Genomic DNA, 14812 nt, shown 5'->3' with positions numbered 1-14812 from the left:
CTTGACGTGTCATAAATATCCAGGGATGGTCATTTTTCCGGCTTTCCGCATCGCAAATTTCGAGTCGCTCATGAAAGGAGCGCAGCTCATCGATTTCGCTCGGTGGCTGAATCTTCGGGCAGCCAGGCGCGCTCTTGGGCATTCCTGGCCATCTACGATGCGCCCGAAGCATCCGTCATTCAGCCTACGAAGCCTAGTTACTAAACGGGTCTCGGGGCCGACTGCCAAACTGCCCCCAATTTGTTCTTTGTCACGCTTCACTCTTTTCTAGCCGTCGTATTCAATAGATCAAGCCATTTTCTGCGTTCAGCCTGTTGGCCGTGTTTGCGAGCTTAGCCTGCGCCTTTATCGCCCCTTGCCACCCCCTCCCGCCGGCACGTGTCTTGAAAATGGTTGACCGTTTCCTCGACTATAACTCTGAAGGCAGCTTTATGGAGCGTGGTAACGGTCAGTGAGTCACTCTTTATTTTTTCGATATGCAAAGGCTGTTTCTCATGTCAGCAATTTGTTTGAAAGCACTTGTATATTATTAAGAATCTTAGGCGACTATGTCTTGCCTACCTTTTTACCGATGGTGGAGTAAGTTCATTTATTTAATTAACAAAAGAATAATAATCTAAATAATTAATAAATAATTATTAAATAAATAATAAATAATGTTCTCACTCATACATCAATGCAGAAAAACTTGATGATTCACAAAAAAAATTATGTCAATATGGTTGTCCTAATTCCACCTCAAAGGTGCCTCCACTCTTTTTTCCCCACTCACATTTCCATCAATTGTTCGAATTTCCTATTACATCTGCAATTTTGCCTGTTTCTATGACGTTCCAAAACAAAGACGTACGCGCCACCCTTGTGTAATGGCAGCCGCGTGAGCAGTCGGTATTCCGTTCCTCTTTGATTCAACTTGCTTATGTTCCCATGTTTTACCTGGGCAGTGGGGGCTCAGAATACCCTTATACGGTAAAATCAAATCTGCAGTTTACTCGGTAAAGCTGTTTCGAATGAGCAAACAATGTTTCTGATTGCATAATTAGAGAAAAAAGCATGGCTGCCACATCGCTTAACTCTTTTGCGCTGATCAAAAAGCGACAAGCTATGCGTCCCGTTTTCGCTTTTCGTTCCGCCGAGTATTATTGATTGATTGATATGGGGGGTTTAACGTCCCAAAACCACTATATGATTATGAGAGACGCCGTAGTGGAGGGCTCCGGAAATTTAGACCACCTGGGGTTCTTTAACGTGCACCCAAATCTTAGCACACGGGCCTACAACATTTCCGCCTCCATCGGAAATGCAGCCGCCGCAGCCGGGATTCGAACCCGCGCCCTGCGGGTCAGCAGCCGAGTACCTTAGCCACTAGACCACCGCGGCGGGGCCAACCGCCGAGTATTAAAAGAATCGAAAAAGTTTGTAGTTTCTTTTCAAAAAGCCGCACTGTTCATTTCACGTCAACGTACAACGTGATTTGCCAACATTCATTGATGGCCTTTCAAAAATACATTTCTTTCTGAGTAAGGGTAAATTACAAAAAAAGCCGTCATGAGAAAACACAAAGATATAAAAGCACTACTACTTCAAATACTGTGCCCTGAAGAATAAGTGATGAGATATTTGGAAAGTTCACGCACTCTGCCGCGACAAAAAAAAGTGCCCACGTCAACGACCGTAGTTAACATAGGTGACTTATGCCAATACATATGTGCTTTTTACTTGCCACTGCAACTCCAAAATTAACATCACTTTGAAATAATAGTTAACTAAATACGCGCAATATTTGAAGCAGTCTTGTTTGTTGTTGTTTTTGTTGTCGTTGTTTTTCTTGTTGTTGTTGTCGTCGTCGTTGTCGTTGTTGTCGTCGTTGTCGTTGTTGCTGTCGTTGTTGTTGTTGTTGTTTTATTCAAATGTGGTCAGCTACTGCTAAATCGTGGCGTGGCCCCAGGAAGCGCTCCGGGTCAAGGGGTTCCTTCAATAAGAGAGCCTCCCGCTTGAATAACAGGCCCATCATTAAAACCGCTTTATCTCTTTGTCTCTAGGAGTCTGACATTTTAAATTTTTTCTCCTTCATACTGAAGGAAACTGAAATTTGATGCACGCGTTGGTAAAACTAAGGACATACTGCGTGGACATATTTATCATTTGTGGCTGGTTGACCTGAAAAGACGCTAAGCTGCTTCTCAGTAGTATATATGCTTCTTCAGATTTCTGCCCTGCCGCTGTGGTCTAGTGGCTAAGGTACCCGGCTGCTGACCCGCAGGTCGCGGGATCGAATCCCGGCTGCGGGGGCTGCATTTCCGATGGAGGCGGAAATGTTGTGGCTCGTGTGCTTAGATTTGGGTGCACGTCAAAGAACCCCAGGTGGTCTGAATTTCCGGAGCCCTCCACTACGGCGTCTCTCATAATCAAATGGTTGTTTCGGGGCGGTAAACCCCACGTAACAATTAATCTTCACATTTCTTATTACGCAAGAGAGTACCCGAGGTAAATGACATACTGGGATAGCGTTTCATGAAAGCTTCATTTTGTAAAGTGCGACATGAAATATTGTGCGTGGCCTTGTTTTAAAGTAGCCGACATGAAAACATTCGGATACATACTTATGTATGCAAGGGACGGAGAGGAGGTATATTGATTTCTCTTCCGTCTATAAAGAATATACATATGGTTCTCCATTTTCTCAGTCTTTCAAACTAGCATTTCTTGTTGCCAATTCAGGCTGAAGAAATGCAGCGTTGCGAGAGGCATTGAGCCCCGCCACGGTGGTCTAGTGGCTAAGGTACTCGGCTGCTGACCCGCAGGTCGCGGGTTCGAATCCCGGCAGTGGCGGCTGCATTTCCGATGGAGGCGGAAATGTTGTAGGCCCGTGTACTCAGATTTGGGAGCACGTTAAAGAACCCCAGGTGGTCAAAATTTCCGGAGCCCTCCACTACGGCGTCTCTCATAATCATATGGTGGTTTTGGGACGTTAAACCCCACAAATCAATCAATCAATGAGAGGCATTGCAATTTATCCTGTCAGTCAATATCTCTACAAGTGATATAACAGTAATTTGGCGTAGAAAGCATTGAAGTCTATAGGATAACATTTATATGGTGTGACTACCGGTGACGCATACGACATATATATATATATATATATATATATATATATATATATATATATATATATATATATATATATATATTGTTGCGGGTTCGCGGCTATGCAGCTATGCGGGCGGTGCGAAGAAGAAGACGACGACGTTTTTGGGCTGTTCGAAAATACACAACGGCTGCCATCTTGACTGCTGGAGTACTTTTCTACTCTAAAGTAGTAAATACATTCGCAACATTTTGGTGGAGGTGCTGGGTACGACGCAAGACGGAACTTCGAAGCGGACGTGTTCTCGACTGCCCGACCATGGCAACAGAAACCAATTCTGCCGCTCCTGTTTCAGCCGCGACTCCGGCGCAGCCTGTACAGCCGGTCGTATTGACGCAACCGCGCGACCCTGGCAACTTCTGCGGCACCGACCATGTTGACGTTGACGACTGGATTCCGAAGTTCGAGCGGTTTGCAGCAGTGTACCGGTGGGACCCTACGATGATGCTCGCCAACGTTGGCTTCTATCTCTGCGGAACAGCTGGCGCGTGGTTCGAGGCTCATGAAGCGGACATAACCAGCTGGGATACTTGCAAACAGAAGCTTCGTGACCTGTTTGGTAAGGCCGTCGGACGCCAGCGGGCCGCTTCTAAAGAACTCTCTGGTCGGGCACAAACTACGACCGAATCATATGTCACCTACATCCTTGACGTTCTCGCCCTTTGCCATCGTGCCGACCCCAACATGTCCGAGGAAGACAAAGTAAGCCATTTACTTAAAGGCATTGCAGATGATGCTTTTAACATACTGGTTTCCAAAGACTGTTCCACCATTGATGACATCATCAAAGAGTGCCGCCGATTCGAAGAGCTGAAGAGTCGCCGGGTCGCCAAGAATTTCTTGCGTCTTCCGAACACGGCCGCTACGTCATCTTGCGAGGACCTTCAGCCGCCATGCAGTCAACCACATAACAACGAGAGTGTGGTTCGCATCGTTCGTAGAGAAATCGAGGCCGCGTCTCCGTCTTTTCTGACCCGCCCATCTGATGATCGACCAACGATCTCGTTGATCCAACAGGTCGTGAGAGAGGAGCTGGCAAACGTTGGGCTGCAGCCTGTATGTTCGTTGACGGAACCTCGGGTCAGTACCATAGCGCCTTCTCCTGCACCAGAAAGATTCCGCCGCTATCGTGATCCTGCTCAGTGGAGGACACAGGACGACAAGCCTATATGTTTTCATTGTCATGGTGTAGGACACATCTCCCGCTACTGTCGTTTCCGCACGTATCCACCTCGGTCGTTTCCTGGCTATCGACGTGACGACAACCACCGGCCCCTGCAGTACAGCGCTCGTGACGATGGACCGTACAATGGCACTCCTGCGACGCCAGTCCGCCGGTCCAGCCGTTCGCCGTCCCCGCATGACCGTCGCTCCAGGTCACCTCAGCACCGCCGCTATTCGTCGCCCCACCCTAGTGGACGCCCTTCTTCGGAAAACTGAGCAATGCAGCTCCCGGAGGTGACGCTGCATTGGACTCCCGACCTGAAAACCCTCTGCTGACCTTGACTACGGACAAAAACCTGCTTGATGTAGAAGTGGATGGCCTTCCTGTTACTGCCCTTATTGACACCGGCGCACATATTTCAATTCTGAGCTCTGACCTCCGTGCACGATTAAACAAGGTCCTTACGCCGCCAGAGTCCCTATTTGTACGTGTCGCTAGTGGAGCGACCCCGGCTGTGCTCGGAATGTGCACCGCGCGTGTGAGATTCGCCGACCGCCAGACGTCCGTTCTATTCCATGTTCTCGCTCACTGTCCACATGACGTCATCCTTGGACTCGATTTTTTGTCCGACCACTCCGCTGTAATTGACTGCTCAGCCGGCGTCGTGCAACTTGACTTGCCTGCGGCCACCGAAGAGTCGAAGATGGTACAGAACAAGCTTTCGTGCGCTGAGTTTGTTCGCCTCCCACCCCAAGCCCTAACTTGTGTCACAGTTGAACCATATCCCAGTGTTCCGGATGGGGATTACGTGGTCTTTCCCTCTCCTGGTGTTTTACTGGCCCGCAACGTTTCCTCCCCGTACACCATATTAACTGTCACAGCGAACAAGACGTGCCTTCCTCTTCTGAACTTCGGACTCAGCCCTCAAATCCTACCACAAGGCATTGTTCTCGCCACTCTTTCACCGTCACACGAGTGCCAGATCTCATCAGTGTCACGTGAACTGGCCACAGTCGCCTCGCCGAACCCGCATAGCACCGACGCAGCCAACTCTACACGGCTCAACAATGTAACTAAGATGATTGCCTCAGACCTGTTGCCGTCTCAGGTCAAAGACCTCACTGATCTTCTCACGAGCTATTCGGACATATTTGACTTTGACGGTAGGCCCATAGGTCAAACATCGCAAGTCAAACATCGCATTAATACCGGTGATGCAGCTCCAATTCACAGGCGTCCCTATCGAGTGTCACCATCAGAGCGCCAACTTATCCAACAGGAGGTGAATAAGATGCTCACAAAAGGCATCATAGAGCCCTCATCGAGTCCGTGGGCGTCCCCTGTAGTCTTAGTTAAAAAGAAGGACAATACCTGGCGTTTCTGCGTGGACTATCGGCATTTAAACAAGGTCACCAAAAGGGATGTCTACCCGTTACCTCGTATTGATGATGCCCTGGACTGCCTTCATGGCGCAACCTATTTTTCTTCGATAGACTTACGCTCCGGTTACTGGCAGATCGCCGTGGACGACCTCGACCGGGAGAAGACCGCCTTTGTAACGCCCGACGGTCTCTACCAATTCAAGGTAATGCCGTTTGGCTTGTGCAATGCGCCGGCAACGTTCGAGCGGATGATGGACACGCTTTTGCGCAGCTTTAAATGGTCTATCTGCCTGTGTTATCTGGACGACGTGATTGTGTTTGCCCCAACCTTTAAGTCTCACCTCGAGCGCCTTTCCTCAATTCTTTCAGTATTTCGAGAGGCTGGGCTCCAACTTAATTCTTCGAAATGCCATTTTGGGCATCGCCAAGTTACTATTCTAGGGCATCTCGTTGACTCCTCCGGCATCCGCCCCGATCCCGACAAAGTCCGAGCTGTCCTGGATTTTCCTGTACCGACTTGTGTCAAGGACGTTCGAAGTTTTGTGGGCCTATGCTCATATTTCCGACGATTTGTCAGAAACTTCGCAGAGATCGCACGCCCCCTCACTGATCTTTTGAAGAAAGATGTACCATTTGAGTGGGGTCCTGATCAAGGCACGGCCTTTTCCCAGCTCATAACACTTCTGACCACGCCACCGATTCTCGCCCACTTCGACCCGTCTGCTCCAACCGAGGTCCGCACTGATGCTAGTGGCTACGGTATTGGCGCGGTTTTAGCCCAGCGTCAATCCGGTCACGATCGAGTTCTTGCGTATGCCAGCCGGCTCCTTTCTCCTGCCGAACGCAATTACTCTATTACGGAACGCGAGTGCCTGGCGCTTGTATGGGCAGTTGGTAAATTCCGCCCCTATTTATATGGCCGGCCTTTCACAGTTACCACTGACCATCACGCTCTATGCTGGCTTTCAGCCCTCAAAGATCCAACGGGGCGCCTTGCTCGTTGGGCTCTGCGCCTCCAGGAATTCACATACACAGTGGTTTACAAGTCTGGCCGTTTACACCAAGACGCCGACTGCCTCTCCCGGTACCCCGTTGACGCTCCAGATCTAGTAACCGACGACGCGTCCATCTGTATTTCCTCGCTCTCTGCTTTCGGCAACATGGGATGTGAGCAACGGCGTGACGCGTCCCTACGCGAGCTAATCGACCGCCTGAACACAGGCTGTACAGACAGTTCGCTTCGCATGTTCGTTGTCATAGACGGCATTTTATACCGCCGCAACATGCACCATGTGGGAAACGAACTACTACTCGTAATACCCACTCATTTGCACTCGACCGTACTTCAGCAACTACATGATGTACCAACGGCTGGCCACCTTGGTGTTGCCAGAACGTACGACCGTGTCCGCCGACGCTTTTTCTGGCCCGGCCTCTACCGTTCTGTACAACGTTATGTGAGGTCTTGTGAGTCGTGCCAACGCCGCAAAAGGCCAGCGGTACACCCCGCCGGGCTCCTTCAACCGATCGACGTACCTGCCGAGCCTTTCTATCGTGTCGGCCTCGACCTGCTGGGCTCTTTCCCTCTTTCTACCGACGGTAACAGGTGGGTCGCCGTCGCCATAGATTACTCGACCCGTTTCGCAATTACGAGACCTCTTCCAAGCAGCTGCGCTACAGATGTCGCCGACTTTTTGATTCAAGACGTCATCTTACATCATGGTGCTCCTCGTCAACTGGTCACCGATCGCGGTCGCTACTTTTTATCTAAGGTAATTGACGATCTACTTCGTTCTTGTGCAACCAAGCACAAGCTTACGACGGCCTACCATCCTCAAACAAACGGCCTCACAGAACGTCTGAATCGCACACTCACTGACATGCTCGCCATGTACGTGTCGACGGATCATCGTGACTGGGACATTGCGCTACCCTTTGTCACTTTCGCTTACAATAGCTCACGCCACGACACTGCTGGATATTCTCCCTTTTACCTTTTGTATGGAAGAGACCCGACATTGCCGTTCGACACGCTTGTACCCAACCCTGCCGACCTGTCCACAGCATATGCTCGCCGCACTATTAGCACCGCGGAGAAAGCCCGTCAGATTGCCCACCAGCGCCTTTCGGACTCGCAGCTCCGTCAGAAACGTAGCTATGACAGCCACCATCGGGACATCCACTTTAGTCCAGGTGACCTCGTTCTTCTGTGGACTCCGTCGCGACATGTTGGTCTGGCTGAAAAGCTTCTACCCAAGTATTCCGGACCTTATCGGGTGCTACGGCAGGTAACTGATGTTACCTATGAAATAGCACCTCTAAACCCTTCGATACCTTCCACATCTTCCGACATCGTCCACGTCGCTCGCCTCAAGCCGTACATCTCGTCCAACACCTGCTAACAAGCGCCGGGTCGGCGCTTTTCGCCGCCGGAGGTCGATGTTGCGGGTTCGCGGCTATGCAGCTATGCGGGCGGTGCGAAGAAGAAGACGACGACGTTTTTGGGCTGTTCGAAAATACACAACGGCTGCCATCTTGACTGCTGGAGTACTTTTCTACTCTAAAGTAGTAAATACATTCGCAACAATATATATATATATATATATATATATATATATATGCTTAAATATTTACTGCAGAGTTTTTCATTATCGGTGCAACATTACTGCCACTGAAGTTTTTGAGTAAACCAGTGTGCCTAATAATTAAGACGAAAAAATGAGAGCTCACCAGTTATCTGAATATAATAGTCATACAGATGATGTTTGTGAAAGTAGGCATGCTACATGTGTTGTGAATAACTGATAACACTGAATGATAAAGATCACGAAAGGGCGGTTATCACGCCATGGGATATCTGCAGACGCTAAATGAAGGTGAGGGTATGTTTTTTTCGTTAATATTGGGGGCATTCGTTATGCGCTTCTTATCAACAAAGCATCATCATAATCATCATCATCTGCTTGGGTCTCTGGCCACATCTTCACTGGTTGTCACCACCATCATCATCGTGGGTGTTCGCGCTCCGTCTCAGACTGCCTGTTCGCTGCGGAACGCATGGGCTGAATAAACGATGTCTCAACCCAGACGGTATGCGATAAGCTTTCCAAAGAGCGTGTTTTTTTTTACACACAGCAGAAAGCATTATAGAACAATAACGATCGCGCATGTCGCAGTTAGTACTTTTCAGCTAAATTATGACAGGAATAGCCATGGAAGCACACTCGGGATATCCCTGTTACTACTGTTTTAACACGAAAGTGTTTTATGTCGGAGTTCACCAGGGCACCACTGACGTATTTCCGTCACGGAAGTGACATTAAAAAATATATAATAAAAATGCCGTGAAAAGACCAGAAGACCACCATTCGTCACGCGGAATCAAAACAGCAACTTCGCAAACCCTAGCATGCTGCGCTAACCACTACGCCATGGAGCGTGCGTTGTCAGGAATGCTAATGGCAAGCCATATATGTACACCATACCGTTTGCCAGCTTAGAAATTTTAGCGCGCTTTCGTTACCAGTTGTGAGATGGCGCAACGTGCACGCGTTGGGCGCAAGTCATCGCCTCCATGAAACGCTGTATCCACGGAGCATGGTCTCTCCTGGGCGCGCGCTGATCAGACTCGTCATTTCAGAGAGGACCAAGGTCACCACTCTGCCAAGGCCTTGTTTGCAAAAGGAGCGTTCTGCTTACCCACGACGCAGGAATATATATAACAGTTATTCGCGCTTGTCAAGTGTATACTTTCGGGCTGGTTTCATGCGTGTTTTTTTTTTTTTTTGAACAGCGCTTCAAGACTCGAGGTGAGACAGGTCTTAGTTTGTGCTCGTCCTGTGTGTGCTAGTTTCCTGCGTGCTTTCTGCTTGACGTGTGCGCGAAAATTTTCAAGCTGTTTTCCATTCCTAATGAGACTTTGAAATTTGCTACATCTACTAAGACAGTGCAAAATGAACGCTCAACTACCTCTGTAAAGGCATGTTTTACTTTCGTGTTATAATGATTTTTATACAGGAGCATCAGCCACGCTTTCTAGAATGGTCCGTGGAACGCCATTCTAAAATACAATTTGTGGTGATATAGAATAAACTAAAAACAGTCTGGTGCCGAGCACCTGGACAGATTAAGAAACTCCTGGTGACCAACTTCTTGTTGTAGACTAATAAGGTTTGGTATGTCTCTAAGCAAGGACACTTTCACAGATGCTCTTTCTTTACTAATGTGATATACAGGGAGATGTTGGCGCACAAGGCAGGCGCCGGCTACTGCTTAGCTCTTGATTCAATGAAGAACACAATGCTTGAAGTATAGAACACTCAAGAACACACTCAGACATACACACAGCGACCAACACCACCAAAACGTATATATACGAAAGTGTGCAAAATGCAATAAATTATGTATCGGATATTGTCTGTGGTCATCACTGAATTCAAGCGACACAACATGACCATCCACACGTCTGGTTCTTATGTGAACGAATTCACTCATTGGAACATAACAGTTGACACATCATGTACTTCAGTACATGCATATCATGGATGTCGTATGATCATCCTCATATTCATCCAGACTGCACCCACAGCAGGACAAAGGACTCCTCTATGTCCTGCCAGTCAACTCGGTCCTGTGCCTGCTGCTGCCCCCTCATCTCCGCAAACTTCTTTATCTCATCTACCGACCTAACTTTCTGTCTCTCCCTCATTTGCTTGCCGTCTCTTAGAATCCAGTCAGTGATTCGTAATGTACAGCGGTTATCTCGCGTTCCACGCGAGATAACCGCTTCGAGATAACCAGTCGCGTTCCATGACCATTCCTTCTTATTGATTTCGACTATGATGTACTTCAGAGCCGTTTGTTCCCTGATATACTCTGCTCCCTCCCTGTCCCTTAGGGTTACACCTAATATTTTTCTCTCCAGTGCTCACTACGTCGTCGTCAATTTGAGTTTAATGGTCTTTGTAATCCTCCACGTTTCTGCTCGGTAGCTTCCTACTCCGAGAATTCAGCAGGCTCTCAAGAGTGGTAGAAGCATCAAAGCGGTAAAAAGGAAACTTCGGAAAGGCAAAAACAGACGTGTGAAATAAGGGACAAGGAAGGCAAAGTAACTATCATTTTGAATAGGATAGTTGAAGTAGTGGAGATATTTCACAGAGATATGTACAACAGCCGGAACAAATGCAAGAACTAACAGTATCCCCAATGACATCCCACCAGTACTGAGATAACTCAGGAAAGCCTAGGAGGAAATGCAAAAAGCAAAACTGGTGGTGAGGAGCAGGCAGCATTCTGTCTTCTGAGAGACGAAGGGCCGATGGTGTTAGAAAAAATGGCCACACTGTTTACGAAATTTCTCCTGACAAATAGGTTACCAGAATATCAGAAGAATGTTAACATCATTCTAATTCTTAAGAAAGAAGGCAACAATGACTTGAAGAATTACATTCTAATCAGCTTGCTCTCCGTCGTATACGAGCTATCTACAACCGTAACTGCTAACAGGACTGAGACAACATTAGAATTTAATCAAGCAAAGGATAAAGCAGGGTTTTTACAGGCTACCCAACGATCGACCACATTCATACTATCAATCAGGTGACAAAAAAATGCCAAGAATACAACAAATTACTGTACATACCTTTCATAGATTACAAGAAGACATTATATTAAGCAGAAATATCAGCAGTCATGCTGACACTGTGAAGCTAGGGCGTCGACGAAGCACATATAAACATCCTTGAAGAAATCTACAGCAGATCCACTGCCACCAGAATATTTCACGAAGAAAGCAACAAAATACTAATAAAAAGGCTGTAATACAAGGAAACAAAAAATCCCTAATGCTATTTATCGCCCGATTACAGAAGGTTTTCAGCGGCCTCTTATGGGAAGAGTTAGAGATTCGAGGTAATAGAGAGTATCTTAATAACCTGCACTTCACCGGTGATATCGTATTGCCGAGTAACTCAGGGAATGAATATCAATTCACGATTAGCCAATTTGATAAAGAGAGCAGGAAGGTAGGTCTGAAAATTTGTCTAAAAAAATGAAGGTAATCTACAAGAACATCGAAAGAGAACAGTTTTTCAAAATAGGTAGCAGTGCACTTGAAGTTTAAAGGAATACGTCTACGCAGGACAGAAAGTAACCGCCGGTGTCGTATACAGTGCATATAACAAAGTATCACATGTGATATAAAAGAATGAGTCTCTTAAAAACAGTTTCTTAAAAACTGTCAGCCATTCCATTGCATTCTAAAAACGAGTTAACGCTTTTAGAGCGCATATCCGTAAAGGTACGTTTGGCCACCTAGAACTTTCTTGATACTGAATGGTCTGCGGTGTAACGCCAATAAATTTGATTGAAAACGTTGTCTCGGTGTGTAATGATGTGTGCAGTCCATAAAAAGGTGACATACATATTCATACACAATTGAACATTCACATTCGGAAGTTTCAGCATTGCCAGTTCTGTGTAATAAATTTTTTATGTTGGCGGTGCCTAGCCTTAACCGGCCAGTATAGGTATTTCAATACTTCTGTTTCTTGCTGGCGTAATTTTGATTTCGTTGAATCAATGAATCTGATATATGTCACAGCTCTTTGAGGTTTGGCCAAACGAAGTATTTATACTAAATCAAAATGTTGCTTCTTTACAACACCATGCTGTTTTCTGAATTTATGACCATGCCCTATTAGTCACAACATATATGGAAGTCCGTACTCGTCATGATTTCTTTGCTGCTAAGGTGTCGCTTGAGGAAGCAGGACTGACACCCGGTGAAGCAAGCCGCTTTGCGATGTAGGCAAAGTGAATAACGATTGTGTACATTCATATAGACCCACAATAAAAACACATCAGCTGCTCAATGTTATCCACCGTCAGCCATGTACTACGGTGTACCACGAAACCTTGTCGTATTTCTTGGCATGTAAAGTGAACATCGACCACAGTGAGCAATGCATAACCGGCAGCCAAGTTGTCAAAGAAGCTGAACCAGTCGTCATGTGGCTTCAGCCACTCTCAGACATAAAGCTCGTGTGTTTGTTGGAGCCGAAATCACCGTAAGCTCAGTCTGTACAGCTGTAAAGGCTTTTTCTGGCGCAGAAGTAGCTAGCCTGCAGTAGGCGTCATGACTCGACTACCTGGGGTCGCACGGGACACACCTAAAAAAACGCATGCACTACTACGTAACGCAGAAAATTAGGGGAACCTGATGATTTCGCCTTTAGGAGCTCAGCACGATAGCGACATCCTGTTCCTATTGCGTACGTCAAACTCGTAGTGCATGAAACTTTTTCGAATTAGCTGAGCCCCCGCTACGTGGCTTTCAGGGAATATGTGAAATAGCGTGTGTGCCTTTGGTATCGAAGTGCCGGCTTTCAAACACGGGGACACTATGATTATCACATTTTGACGCCCGCTGGTAATAGACGCTTGTACCATGTATAAATACTGCAATATGTCATGTTTTATTCCGAAGCATGTATAGAGGACGCGTGTGTTTGGGCAGCATGAAAGCTATTTTCACTGCGATTCCCAGCAGAAAGGGTTCATCTCAATGACTTCACAAGCAAAGGCGTGGCTTTGTGGTAGGACATACGCTTGCCACGCAAACTCCCCGGGTTCGATACCCACTTGGACCCAAATCACCCTGCTTTGGTCGCCACTCTGCTCCATGCATTTTTACAATTTATTTATTTTCTCTGCATCGTTCTCACTTTTTCGCTCACGCATAAGATGATGATTTTTCGCTCACAACCAGCGACGCCGACATCGACGCTGACGCCGATGCCGGAATTTTGGTGGAACGAGCTCTTTAACGCTATCGGGTTAACAAAGACGACCGACATCATGATCTATCTTCTTATAGTTTTGCCCGTAATCATTTTTCCCAGCATAGAATACCGAACCGGATTTATGCCTGGCTGACGTTCTTACCTTTGCTCCTTCTGTCTTAGTTGTCTTGCTTCGCCCTTAAAATCACTTTCATTTAGTCTATTATATATTTCGAGCCTCTAAATGCAATCAAAATAACGAGTATTTAAGATACTTCTTTCCAATCTAATTTGAATTGATAGTGCAAATGTTTAAGCAGGAGCAACGAAGGCACGTTTTCTTAACTCCAGTATAAACAATTGCTCTGACAATTCAAGCTCAGCTATTCACAACTAGCCGGCAGTAAACCTTATCGAGCTACACTTCTTTCCAATTTTCCCCATAAGGCTCTATACATTTTACTTTGTTTTGAGACATGATGTCTCCAGCAGGTCTTAAAGCTGCGAGGTTCATTATTTTGAGAGTATTTGTCTCAGAAAAGTGAGAGCTACCTTAGAAAATTAGAACCGAAGCAATAATATTTTAAACTTTGGAATTCTGGCAAGGAATTAGAATGATCAAAATTCTTTCTACATTGCACGTCTGGTTGACCTCCATAAGCACTCGACCTATGTTCGCTAATATGTCTACACGACAAGTTTGTTAACAGGAAGTGTAAAACGTTTATTGAAAGGACAACGTCTAGGCTATGAGCGAACAAAGCGTCATGTCTCACGAATGGGGAACACTCAGAAAAATTGAATAAAGTCGTTCGAAGAGCGAACAAAAGCCTCGTCCTGAGTGAATAGGGAAGCACTCAGAAAAACGTGTCTTGGACACTTAATCCAGGAATACGTAAAATTTCTTGGCACAGTGACAGCGATATTCATTCTCGCTTGCCCAAGGAAGATGCAATAATGAGAGTAAAATCACTTCTGCGGAAAGACATCAGATGAATGGAGCCTGCCTCTTTCGTAAAACAAAGGGAAAGCCTGAAGGTCAACAGGAAGTGTCAACAGGAAGGGCGAGGGGTGAACAGTGCCTACATTATATCCCTTGCTTAGATCAATTAATTGCGCGGTGGTTCAGAGCCCCAGAACTTGCATTGAAGATAGCTTTTTCTTCTGTCTCATCAAAACAGATACATAAAAACGGGGTTATATTTTAAAAGTCAAGTACAATAGTCCTGATGAAAAAGAATAATGTCTAGTGCCCGAGGAAGCATAAGACAAAAGGTGAGACCATAAATGAAGGCAAAACTGGGAAACTTGGTAATTATATCTCTAACATTTTTGT

This window comes from Rhipicephalus microplus, chromosome 4, assembly GCF_043290135.1.
Source record: "Rhipicephalus microplus isolate Deutch F79 chromosome 4, USDA_Rmic, whole genome shotgun sequence".
NCBI lineage: Eukaryota > Metazoa > Arthropoda > Arachnida > Ixodida > Ixodidae > Rhipicephalus > Rhipicephalus microplus.
Note: the sequence above shows the minus strand (reverse complement) of the source record.